Below are 12,486 nucleotides of genomic sequence, written 5' to 3'. Positions count from 1 at the left end.
CTCCTTTAAAATTTCCAAGGCTTTTTTCCCTGACAGCTGCTATAACAAATGGTGGGCTTCTTCAGCTGATGTAATCCAAGTCTTCCTTCATGTCAGAGGAGATGTAATGCTTACTTATCAGCTGGTCAATGAAGAATCTGTTGATTTGTTCTTTAAAGGTAAGTAGCCCTTGAATACTATTTTTCAGTCAAAATAGTATATTTATTTCTGGTTATGTATGCAGACTAGATTTGTACAAGGTTTTTTGTAGGTCCAGCCTTACAGGTTGCTCAGTCATGAAGGTAATGCCATATAAATGTTCAGTAATCACATAATAGACATAATCATGACAGGGTTCTGGAAGAGTCACTAAAAATGTTACTAACCAGATAAAAATGGTGAAGGAAAAAATGTTTTTATTGTGAGTTAAAAGTAGTGTTGTTTTTTTTTTCCCCTTTATTATTTGGCAGCATTTGCTTGCTCCTCATTTGACTTTTTGCTCCATTGTTCACAAATGCTCTGGATCCTCATCTGGCTTAATAGCTGGGAAACAACAGCTACATTCAGGATGCTTCCAACCAGCCTTAAAATCCCTCCAGAATTTCATGCCTGGTGTCTCTTGTGATAGTGAGTGCCCTAAATATGAAGGATGTCACTTGGATCCAGACTCATATCTTGTAATCTCTGTTTTTCTGTGCATGTAAGTGTTGAATTCACAGTTACACAGTACGTGTGCTGAGCTCCCTTTTTCCTCGGTGTTGCAATAAACAAGGGGGAAAAATCTGCTGTGGTTTTCCTCAGGCTTTTTTTTTTCACTCATTGCAGGCAGATGAGGAGGGAAGAGGCAGCAGAGCTTTGCTTTTGTAGAGCCACATTCGTTGTCTGTCTTGCTGGAGCCTCCACCACCTCCTGCCCTGATTTTGGTACACCCCAGATCAGTAGTTAAAAAACATACATCCTCAAAGACTCATATTTGGTGGAGATTTCTTTGCAACTCGACTAGTCAGCCATTGCTCCATTAATCAACTCCCTCTGTTTGACAAGCAGTTGATTTATGGCTCTGCATTGATGAAACCAAAAGGCAATTAAACACAATCCATCAGTTCAGCTGAAGTTTCCAGATACTGCTCGTGAAATCCTTTTCAAACGTCGTCAGAGTCGGGGCTTCGGGAAGCCCGGAGTGAAAACAAAGAAAAGATGGCTGTTTTTCCAGGTTTTTCCAAGGTATTTTCAGTCTCTAAAATTACACCCACAAAGGTTTAAAGGGATTTTTTTTTTAAGAAATAAAGAGCCAAGGGGAAGACAAGCATCTAGGGGTTTACTTTAGGTCCTGGGGTAGAAGTGGGGGTAAAAGGAGCATCGGATGACAAAGTGGTAAGTCACTAAATTTGCCTGGTTTCTGCAGGCTCAATGTCTGCTTTTACTCTGAGCAGCACAGCAGTCATGAATGGTATGTTCCTTTTCAGGGAAAACGTTCCCACTTCATTAATTAACAGCAGAGATATGATACAAACATGACAAAGTTCCCTGCTGGATCTGTAAACACTTTCTTAAACAGCTCTGGAGGACTTGATTTCCACAGTGTTTCTCTGTAAAGACATAATCCACCAACTGACTTCCAGGAAGTTGACTACCATCAGGTAGAAGCAGCTTAATTTCATTTATTTATTTATTTATTTGCCACTGTGTGTGATCCTTTTTCCTCAAAGCAGCTGCAATATATATGAAATGGAAAAAAAAAAATGAATTTTTATTCTTCCATCCACTGAATATCCTTCGAGGAGAAATGCTTGGTATTCCTTGGGCTTACATTAACAAATGTCAATATTGTTGTTATATCTGTTACAACTACAAGCATGTGTAAATTACTGTGTGCTCTTCATATCATAGGAAAAGAGAAAGACACTCAGATATTAGTTCCTGTGCTCATATGCACTCCAAATATTGGGTTAATTCTTATAAAGAAATAAAGAATATACTCCTATACACACAATGTCCCCAGAGCTTTTTAACCCAATGAAAAAAATCTTGACAACGAAAAAATTCTGGCAATGAAAAAAAAAGGGATTCGACTTCCATAGCAATAAGCAAAGTTAAAAGAGAAAATAAGCCTTTGTCTTTTTCCTTTTTCTATGTGTTAGGTCACTTAATAAACCTTTTAGGGTTTCTGGCACCTAATCCTGTGTGTGATAGTCAATGAAGGCCAGTATCCATTTTTGCATATTTGTTTTTCCTTGCAAGCCCATCATTACCTAAAATACTTCTGTTTTGAGCCAGCGCTCAAAACCCACCATAAAAAAGTAACAAGGATCTGTCTCAACAAAGTCCGTGTGTATTTGATGCCATTAAAAGTAGGCCTTTTGCCAGCAGCCACATGATTAAGTTTCTTATGGTGCCAGAGCAATGTGGTGAGGAAGTTGTCTCCATCTCTAAATCCCCACTTTATGCTGTTCTTTGAAAGGCGAGGAGTATTTGGAGGGTGAGATGCTTGACTTCAGCACACCACTCTGAAAAAGGGAGCCAGCGACATTCTTCTGATGATGGAAAGGCCATGGACATCTAGATTGTGGTCTTTTCCCTGTAATTAATAGAGAAACGTTGGATTCTCTGAAATCTTGTGCTAATTTTGTGGTATGATAAGTGTTCATATCGCGATAGGAGGTTTGCTGGTTGCAATTCTGGTCCAGATTCTTGGACCACCCAATCCAGCAGCTGCAGTACCTGGACCACCCAATGCAGTACCTGGGGCAGTTTGCTGTCTCCAGAAGGGCTGCTGAGAGACTTTGGAGAAAGGCAACTCCAAATCCATGTCCTTGAGAGGAACATTTCTTTGTAAGATTCATCTTCTCTCTGTGAGCCCCTTCTCTCTTTCCTGCTGCAGTACCCTCCACCCACAGCTTCTCTGGCTGCAGCAGCAGCAACACAAGGGGAAGAAGCAGCTGATGGAGGGAAGGTGTGTTCTTCCACATTTAATTTTTTTCCCCAAAAGGGAACTCCATCCTTGTTAAAGCTCCTGACCCACACATCAGCACCTCTGGCTGCAGTAGCAAGCAGCTTTCATGCTGGTCTTACTGGCTGCCACTTTACCTCCTAAAAAAATGCATCTCACTTTTATTTTAGAACAAAATCCCCGCTTCCAGTGTCTCTGCAGTGTGATCCTCTAAAGACAGCTACTGCATTGACCATATAACCTGGACACTGCACACACTCAGCTGGATTTTGGATTTGTTTTAAATTTTCCAATTGTTAATTTTCTAATGTGTCCCTCAGGTCCCTTATTAATGGACAGCTTCTGGAGGAGGTCTGGGTTACTGTTTACCACAGCCCTCAATACTTTGGCATCCCTTGAGTCAAATTGAGCTCTAAGGCTTCTGCTTGCCAAGTTAAATCCTTTTAGCATTTTTATAATCTCCAAACACACGTTTCTTCATCTCTCAGACTCTGTCTCTGCAGTTCAGTAAGCATTTGTTGTTTGAAATCAGATCATGATGAAATCACTTAATAGTCACTCTATGAAAATATTTTGTTTAAAAAACACTCAAAACTTAATTGGAATGAAAATACCCGCAGCTGGATTGTAGTTTGAAGTCAAAAGTCTGAGAAGCAGCTGGAACAGCAGGATTCAGAGAGACACTTCTAATTCTTCCATTTCCTACAGGAGCGTTTCAAGGCGGCTCTATTTTGGCAGGCAATGAAAAGGACCCACCTGAGCTCAGCCTTCTCTGACCAATATAGTTTGCTGCTGGTACATCTGTCACTTAGCTATGCAGATAGAGCACAAAAATGTCCTGTTTCCCTTTTTATTCCATGCTTTATGAAGGGTTCCTATGAGCTCCATGTATCACCAAAACATCCTTGCCATTACTGCCGTATCTGAATAATGACTTCGTCTAGTAGAGAAATTAATTTCTTCTCGGCTCCTCTAATGAGACTTACTGAAAAATGCACTGTAAAGAAAGATTTTGGATGACTTGCTCATTAAATGAGGGCTTACTCCTTCAAATGTGTTGGGCTCTTAACTTGTCCTAAAACAGAGATCTGATTAGAGAAACACAAGCATTCCCTGGCACAGGTTGCCCAGAGAAGCTGTGGCTGCCCCATCCCTGGAAGTGTCCAAGGCCAGGTTGGACGGGGCTTGGAGCAACCTGGGCTAGTGGAAGGTGTCCCTGCCCATGGCAGGTGGTGATGTTTAAGGTCCCTTCCATCCCAAACCATTCTGTGGCTCGTGAACTTGCTAGACAATTTTTGTCATGTTTTATTTACACTTGATTGGAGAAGCTGAGATTCAGATAATTTGAGATCTTGGATATGCACAGTAGTGTCCCTACCATGAGTTCACTGGCAAAATGCTGTAAGTTTTCAGACCAGATCTCTCTCCAATATCCACTAGATAAAATTCCTTCCATCACAAGAGCTAATTGATAAGGCTGCAATTAGTTGCCTGGAGAAATTGCCTTCTTGGGGTAGAAGTAATCTCTACACACAGCATAGCAGCTTCTTGTTTCTATCTGAAAAGTTTGGCTCTTCAATTGTAGGATATTCTGCTTTACATAAAGTGGAAAATGAATGTATAAAAATGTAATTTTGACCTCTAAGAGGTACATGCAAAATACCCCTAAATTAATGCAAACTTGCTGGAGCTGCCTTTAGATAAACTCTTCTCATCGGATGTTTACTTTCAAATTGCACATCTGATCAGCAGGGTATCTGGATGCCTAAAACCTTTTTTTTTTTTTTTAAATTACAGGTATAGTAATACGAACTTGGCACATAATGCAATGAGAATGTCAGCAAATTCGGAAGTCTAAAAGCATCCAGGGGATGAAGCATCCTGCTCTCTGCCAGCAGCGATAAAGAAACTCCAGCAAGGACTTTTGGGAGTTTAAAGAGGCATCCAAAGTGATTTAGCCACGACTGCAATTGTCACAATATTGACAGGCTTTTTGGTATGTGGTTTTCTTGAGCTGTCTTTTTTTTTTTTAATATAACATGGCATGCAAACTGAGATCAGGGAACATTAATAACAGAGTGTAGTTGCAAAAGCAAATGGTTAAGGTTATAAACCAGACATATAACTTGAAGGTGTTGTCCTTATTTTATCTCCTGCTGAACAATCTATTTATCCTAAACTATTCAGAACTATGATGATGTGGAGAGGGAGCAGGCATGTTTTAATGCAGAAGGGGAATGATTATCTCCTGTTAACTCTTAAGTCACTCCTGATCATACTGCAAGTTATTTATTGGAGGATAAAACATGCTGTTTTTCTTATTCTTTCCCAGCAGTATTATTTCAGTGGCTATAGGCCACTTGTTTTGTGCTTCAGGTATCTAAGACAAAACTGATTTTTGCTGGATTTTTAATTCCTCCCTCGAGTTTGATGAGGTGCATGGACACTATGCCTGCAGATAAGGCTGACACTTGTTAGTGCAGCCAGAGCTGCAGTGTTCACTCTTTCCTAAGAACTTTTGTGGGAATGAAACCTGGGGAATGTGACTGGAGAGATATCCAACTGGTTCATTTTAATGGGCAGTTTCTGAAACCCCTCCATGAAGAGGTTCCCTCTTCCTTCCAGCTCTGCTGCCCCATGTGGAGCAGGACCCTGGTGCAGGGCTGTGGAACAGGAATGTCCCTGGGGACAGGAGCACTGTCAGCTTTAGCAGGATGTAGCACAGATCTGGGTTACCCTTCTGGGTCCACCTCCCTGCTGATGCAAACACTGCTCAAGCCAAAGTTGTCCCAAGGAGGAGAACGTGCATAACAAATACAAACAAATCACTTAGAGCAGTTGGCAAGTAATTCTGGAGGGGTTTTTTGTGTATTACAAAGATGTTGTCCTTTCTGGACAACAGCAGGAGTGTCTCACTGGTTTGGCAACATGAAAGGGACACAGGTTAAAAATGTGACACAGACTGGACCTGGTGAATATTTGCCAAAATATTCTGTGAATATTTGCTTGGCTTTTTTTGAACTGAATTTGCTTTGGCTTTGTTTTCACTTTTCTGGATCTCATACACTGAGAGTGTTGCAGTCTTGTCAACCCTGACCACATATAAAAGCAATCTTAGGAATAGTTTGCTTCAGCAGAAGTTAAGTTTTGTATTTGTCATTTTTGTATCACAGATACTTACCCAACTCTCCAAAAAGAAGGGAGAAAAAAGTGAGTGCAGCACTTCTGTCTGATCACAGCAGTGATAATGAGGAAGGGAATAGTGCTACCTCATAAGCATAGCAGAAGCTTAATTTGGGAAGTCATAGGAAATGTATTTATTTGTGCTTTTTGCTGAAGGTTGGATTTCATCCCGGGAGTGGTCACACCAATACTGAAATCAGTATGTGATACCAAAGGAGAGGGAGGTGTCAGGTGATGGGATGGGAGTGGAAAAGGGCACCTGGGGCTCTACAGCAGGTTGTTTGCTGTCACTGATGAGAGTCTGTTATTGTAGATGATGTTTGTGTGCTTGTGTGCAAGCTGTGTTGAGGGTTTGTCCCCAGGTTGTCTCACATCCATGGTGAATGTGGGTATTGCTCTAAGGGAATGGGGCACAGCAACCTGGTAGCAGTGGCTGGAAAATATAACTGGGGAGGCAGTGCCAGATAAAATGGCTTTAGCACAGAGTATTTAGCAGCACTGTGAACAACTGATGAAAGAAGGGCAATAATGAAATACAAGAAAAAAAATCCCGTTGTGGTTTCACTATGGAGAGCATCCAAACAGGCTGTAATCTATTCATGGAGTCTCTGCATTCAAGGAAAAGTTAAACCTGTCAAGCACTTTACTGTCTCAAACATTCTTTTGAACAATCGAGGGGTTCGTTCAACTCCTAAATAAGCTCCTAAACCAACAGATAAATGTGAATATCTAGAATAGCTGACTGTCCTAAGGCCAGAAGCTGAGATTCCCAGTTGCAGTCTGGTAAATCTGTTTTCCTTTATCCTTCTGGAGTAGCTAAAATCCTGAATTGCTACATTTCAGAAGAGAGTGATTTCAACCAAAGTATTTTATCACACATATCCCAGCACTAAGCACAAGCCCTCAATTGTGCTCTGCTGAAATTCATGTGAATGCCATCATTGTATTGATCAGTTGACCATCACTGCAGATGTTTGAGGGTTATGGATTCTTTCCTGAGATCACATTAAATCTTAAATTGAGTTTCTGAATTACCAAAGTAAATGAATAAAAGAATATAAATGGATAACCAAGGAAGTTGCATCAATTTACACAGCCTTGAGGTTGTGAGCTGTACTTTGTTTTATGCCAGCTCTGTGTTCCTACATCATTAAGTTATTCTCGTGGTATCTGGTCATGGCATTTGATTACACAATAATTTTGTCATAAAAAAAAGAGGCTATCTTCTAATACAAATCTATATTTAGAGTTCAGGATTTTTATGTACTGTGAGGATATCAAGTAAGAAGCAGACCTTTTTTCACGATTTTGAACCTACTCTTGAGCATAATGGATTTAAAAATCTGCTCTAACCTCTTGCTGTTGGCACACAGCATGTGTCTGACCTCCTGACCTCACAGCTGTACTCAGGGAATTGTATACTTCAATGATTTCTCTTTATACAAACCTGTGTTTGGTTAATTTTGAAAATAATTATTCTGAGTTTTCATAGAAATGAGAGTCAGAGCTGCAGCACGTTCCAGCCTACAAAAGACAGTTACTAAAAGCACTTTAGTTAAAAAACTTATTTTTATCATGATATGAGTGTTATTTACTACTACCCCTCCTTATCACTCTGAGTATGGTTAAATATGCCACTTTTAACTACAGTGCTGCTACTGCTCTTTAAGAGTAATATGCCATGAAATAGGGCTTCAGTAGGGTTTTATACACTGGTGTTGTCTCAAAGACTTTAAGGCTGAGAGGGTCAGATGAATTATTCTGGAATACAAGGAGGTTTTTTATGTAGTGAGGCATCAGATCAGCTGGCAGCCTTCCCTTTGCAGTGAGTGGTGTGCAGTCCCCTAATTACTGCAAGGGCTCTTTGAGAATCCCATTCTACAGGCATGGGTCTGGATGGTGATTGCACCCACATTTTTGCTTCATGTTTTATAACTTTTATGACTTCACTAATCCAGTTTCTAGCAGACCATGGCAAAATGCTGCCCCAGTGCACGTGGTGGGCAGTGAACAGGGATGTTGGGCTGGTAAGGCGTGTGTGGAGGGTGTGAAAGTAGAAACCTTTAAAAATCATTTTATTTTTGGAGGAAGACTGATATTGTTCCATCCTCATTGCCATACTAAACCTACAAATGAAAATGTAATTTCTTCAGAACACTGAACAGGAAGATGTAAATGTGCATAGACAAATACAAATGTAATTGAAGTTCTACTGGTGGACATCTAGAAATAGATACATTTGGTTTTAAATTTCATGTTATGGCAGGGCTTCTAACAAGAGCTTTAAACATAGGAAAATGAGAGCAATATTCTGAGTTTCACTTTTACCTACATCTCGATGCCAATTACTCTGTGCCTAGCATAGCTTTAAATAAAACAGGACAGATATGTGTTTTCAATGTTAGCCTTTCCACTCCTTTCTGACTTACAGAATGAAACTTACTGTTCCCATCTGTCTTTCTCTCTCCCAAAAATACCAATGGACCCAGGTCTCAGCCCTTAGGCAGCATCCAAGCAGTTCCTTCTTCCCACGGGGACTCCACTCACAGCAGTTCACTCGCTCCAGACCTCAGCCTGTCTCCTCTGCAACATCTTGGTGAGTCCTCTGCCAATCTGATCTGCAAGGTGAACTGTGTGCTTTTACAATTATCAGGGTGTTCACAGGTTATTTTATGTGGGGGGAGGGCGAAATAATCTAAGAAAAAAACCAACGACCCCATTCATCTTCAATATTGCCATATGCCTGGCACGTTGCTCCGTACAGTTCCTAGTAAAATGAGCCTGTACAAATGGCATGGGCACAAAAATTAGCATTACATAGTCGATAAATCATGCAAGGAATTTGGTATCTGTGTACTTAATCTAAATTTGTTAACACTGGCAAGATAAAGGTCATTTTGACTCCACGCCGACTCTTGAAACTGGGACGCTGTTCAGAAATTTGAGGTTTCTTCATCCAGCTGTGTACATGTGCCTGGTTATCTAATACTTTAATTGCTAACAAAACAGCGGGTAGTGGAGAATATACTGGTCTGTGTCAATATTTAAGCAGGACTTTACTTATGGCTGAAGTTTATTCACCTTGGAGAGAGAAAATTTTTGCCTCACTTGAATAACTGGGCAAAGAAAAAAGCAGGGTTTCAACTTGCTCCTGTGGTTTGTACTTACTATAGGCAAATAGAAAAATATGTGAGCTATTTTTGAAACCTGTGTCCTTCAGGTCCTTTTATTTTCTTTTTCTTTTTTTTTCCTTTTTTATTTTTTCTCTCTTTATATTTCAAGAACTGTTGAGACCTCACTAGTGTTTGGGACCTTTCTCCTTCCCTCTTCCCAATGGCTAAGACAAACTAAATTTACTGGCTTGTTTCTGATGAACATCTACCTGAATTCTTAAAATTCTTTCACAAAGGAGGTTAGTAGTTGTAATTGTCTTTCCTTCTCATCATTCCTGGAAAAACTGAGCATGGGGATGGGGACTACTGTGGGAATACATGCAAGGATACCTGAGAAGAGAAAGGATAAGCTGCTGAGGTTTAGGTGCAGCAATCACCACCACTGTCTCTCTCCGCCCCATTCTCAGTGGCTTTTCCCTAAATTTGCTTTCCTTTAAGCTTCTAAAGGCTAAATCTTGCTTTTTTTCCATGTCCAAAAGTCTGATTCTTGCTGTGGAGGAAGTTAAAACGAGGAATACCATCCTACTCACATAAAGCCATAAAACATTTGGAATGACTAAGGTTCTAGAGGTGGATATTTTCTAAGTCAACCTGGAGTTGCCCACATGGGACGAGCAGCAGTGTGGTGAAAATCTGCCACGTGCAGAGGCTCAGTTTGGGTGATTTTTCCTGGAATCTGTTCACGTGGCTAAAGGATCTGTTTGTTTTTAATACCTCATGTTCACCAACCTGTGATAACATTAACAAACCGAGTCCTGAGGAAGTTCCCGTACCTTGACCATTCCTTTATGCTTCCTGGAAGCCTCTCCTGAGTAGATCCTACTTCAAATTTCCCCCTCCATACTCTGAGCTGAATCCTTGCCTCTACTTTTTACCATTTCTGTTCTATGTTGGGACTTGGAATAAACATGTAGCAAAATGGAACCCCCAGATCAAGGCAGAGAAGGTGCATTCAGTCTTCGTCCTGTGAAATAAGACAATATTGCAACCCAAATGTAGCATAGCTTGTGGCCAAACTATACATCACAGGACCCTAGAAACTAGGAATCTAGGGACCAGACTGCTGGTTTTAATACAAATCTCATTATTAGTGTAAGACCTGGCTTATGGCCATAAAAGTGGTGGTTTTGTTGGGTGTGGGGGGGTTTTCTTTGGAGGGGTTTTGGTTTCTTTTTTCTCTAAGCAGAGGAAATGTGCAAAGAGCACACACACCACGAGTTAAAGCTGTGTGCAGATAGTTGGAGAGAGGAAGAAGAGGCAGCAGAGCTGTAGACAAAGGACCTTTTCTCCACAGGAGATGTGCACATGTGCCATGCCTTTAAAAACCTCTGCCAGCTCTGACCAGGCTTGTTAGGGGAGCTGACTGGAACTTGTCCATGTATCTCCTGGAGGAGATGGGGCTCTAACTATCCCTCTGGGAGGAACTGGGGAGGCTCAGAACAGTGATTCAGGGGTCTAGACTCATGTTTGTGGTGCATGGAAATGTAAAGGGAATATTGGATGAGCTGCATTTAGGAAGCTGACCAGCAGTTTTCAGCCTTTTTCGGTGATGCTCAGCTCTCCACTGGCCTTCAAGGTGAGCTTTGGACGTTTTTCTTAGCTGGTTTCAAGCTATGGCAAATCCCAGTGTGGCTTCTGTTTGCCAACCTGAATTTTCTTCTGCATCCTATCTCTAATCTTGCTTTTTTTCAGTAGTTCAGAGCAATTCTTACTGATAGTCCAATTCCAAAACAATCACAAACACTAGATTTAGATATTTAACTGCTTTAGAATGACTTTAATTCTCATTTATATAAATATTTTCAGTAGGAATACTTATTGGAAGGACACCATTTTGCAAAGTCACTACATTATGGCATGATGAGGATCTGAACAGTGCAGTGTTGAAGTTAAAATTGACATTATCTGCTCTGAGAATAAAAGTTAAATCTGCAGCTCAATATTGCTAAATCTGAATTTTTAAAACCTCTTGTCTGTCCTTCCTATCCCTAATATTTAACCAAGTGCTAGACCAGCTAAAATTTGAGGTAATTTTTATTAAAATTCTGATGTTTGGACCTTTAGAGTTTATGTTTAGAAGACTTTTTTTCTGATGAAGGCTGAAGTTCTCATATGATCATTCTAAAGTATCAATGATAGGTTAAGAAAAAGTACTAAATTCTTCTTAGAATTAGGATTATGGCAGGTCACCCAAAAGGACGAAATTAGAAAAATTTCCAGATGTGAAAGAACCAAGTGAGTGTCAAAGAAAGCTCAAAACTCAACCATATTTAAACACTGTTTTATAGAGGTGTGTTTTCTTTAGGATTTGCTAAAAAGGATAGATCCAACATCTTTTATCATGTCAGTGATTTTGGCTTTCTAGGGGAACTGGTGTGTGGTGGCAAGAAAGAGTCATCCTAGATGGCCCATGATAAATGTTTGGACACAAACCCGTTTTTGTAGTTGGGACAAAGTGTTTTCCTTCTAATCCCAGTAATTTTCTTCTTGCATTGTCTGTGGTACCTTGCTTCTCAAAGTCAGGTTTTGTCTCAGCCTAGCAGACCTTTGAAACACAGGTTATTAGTAATGTTTTTCCTTTTGTTCCTCCTGACACAGTTAAATCCAGGCTGGTTTACATTTCCTATGCCTTTAATTTTAAATATGCATTTTTGGGTCTTTCCCCCACTTTTGGGTCCTGGCAGGCTGCAAAGAGCCACGTGTTACACTATGCCAGTTGTTCTCAATCATTCTTGTGACAATATTAGCCCTGTATTATGGCCAAAGCAGAGCCTGTGGGGATTATCTGATGCTTAATTACCTGAATTACAAGATATAAAATGTACTATGAGAAATCATAAGGCATGTAATCAAATTATTTGACTGGTTTTGTATTCTTCTCTGCTTTTTTTCTTCTTCATGGTTTGCATTTTTGAACTGTTACTTAAAAAAAAATCCAACAAACTGAAACAAGTCATTTATGTTTCTGTGCTGGTTTAGACTATGTAAATAATGTAAATATAAGAGTCAATTTGTGGGCTTTCATCCTGTCCTGTATTTGAGCCCAGGGCAGCACAGTTGCTCTGGACTGTTGGGTTTTCATATCTTGTGCCTGCCAATATATGTGAATTTTTTTTAAATCAGTGGCTGATGAATGACTTCCATGACTTTTATGTAATTTCATGTACCTGATGTAACTCAAGTATGGATCCAGAGACCCTA

Source organism: Lepidothrix coronata, unplaced genomic scaffold, assembly GCF_001604755.1.
Source record: "Lepidothrix coronata isolate B3197 unplaced genomic scaffold, Lepidothrix_coronata-1.0 Scaffold25, whole genome shotgun sequence".
Classification (NCBI taxonomy): domain Eukaryota; kingdom Metazoa; phylum Chordata; class Aves; order Passeriformes; family Pipridae; genus Lepidothrix; species Lepidothrix coronata.
Note: the sequence above shows the minus strand (reverse complement) of the source record.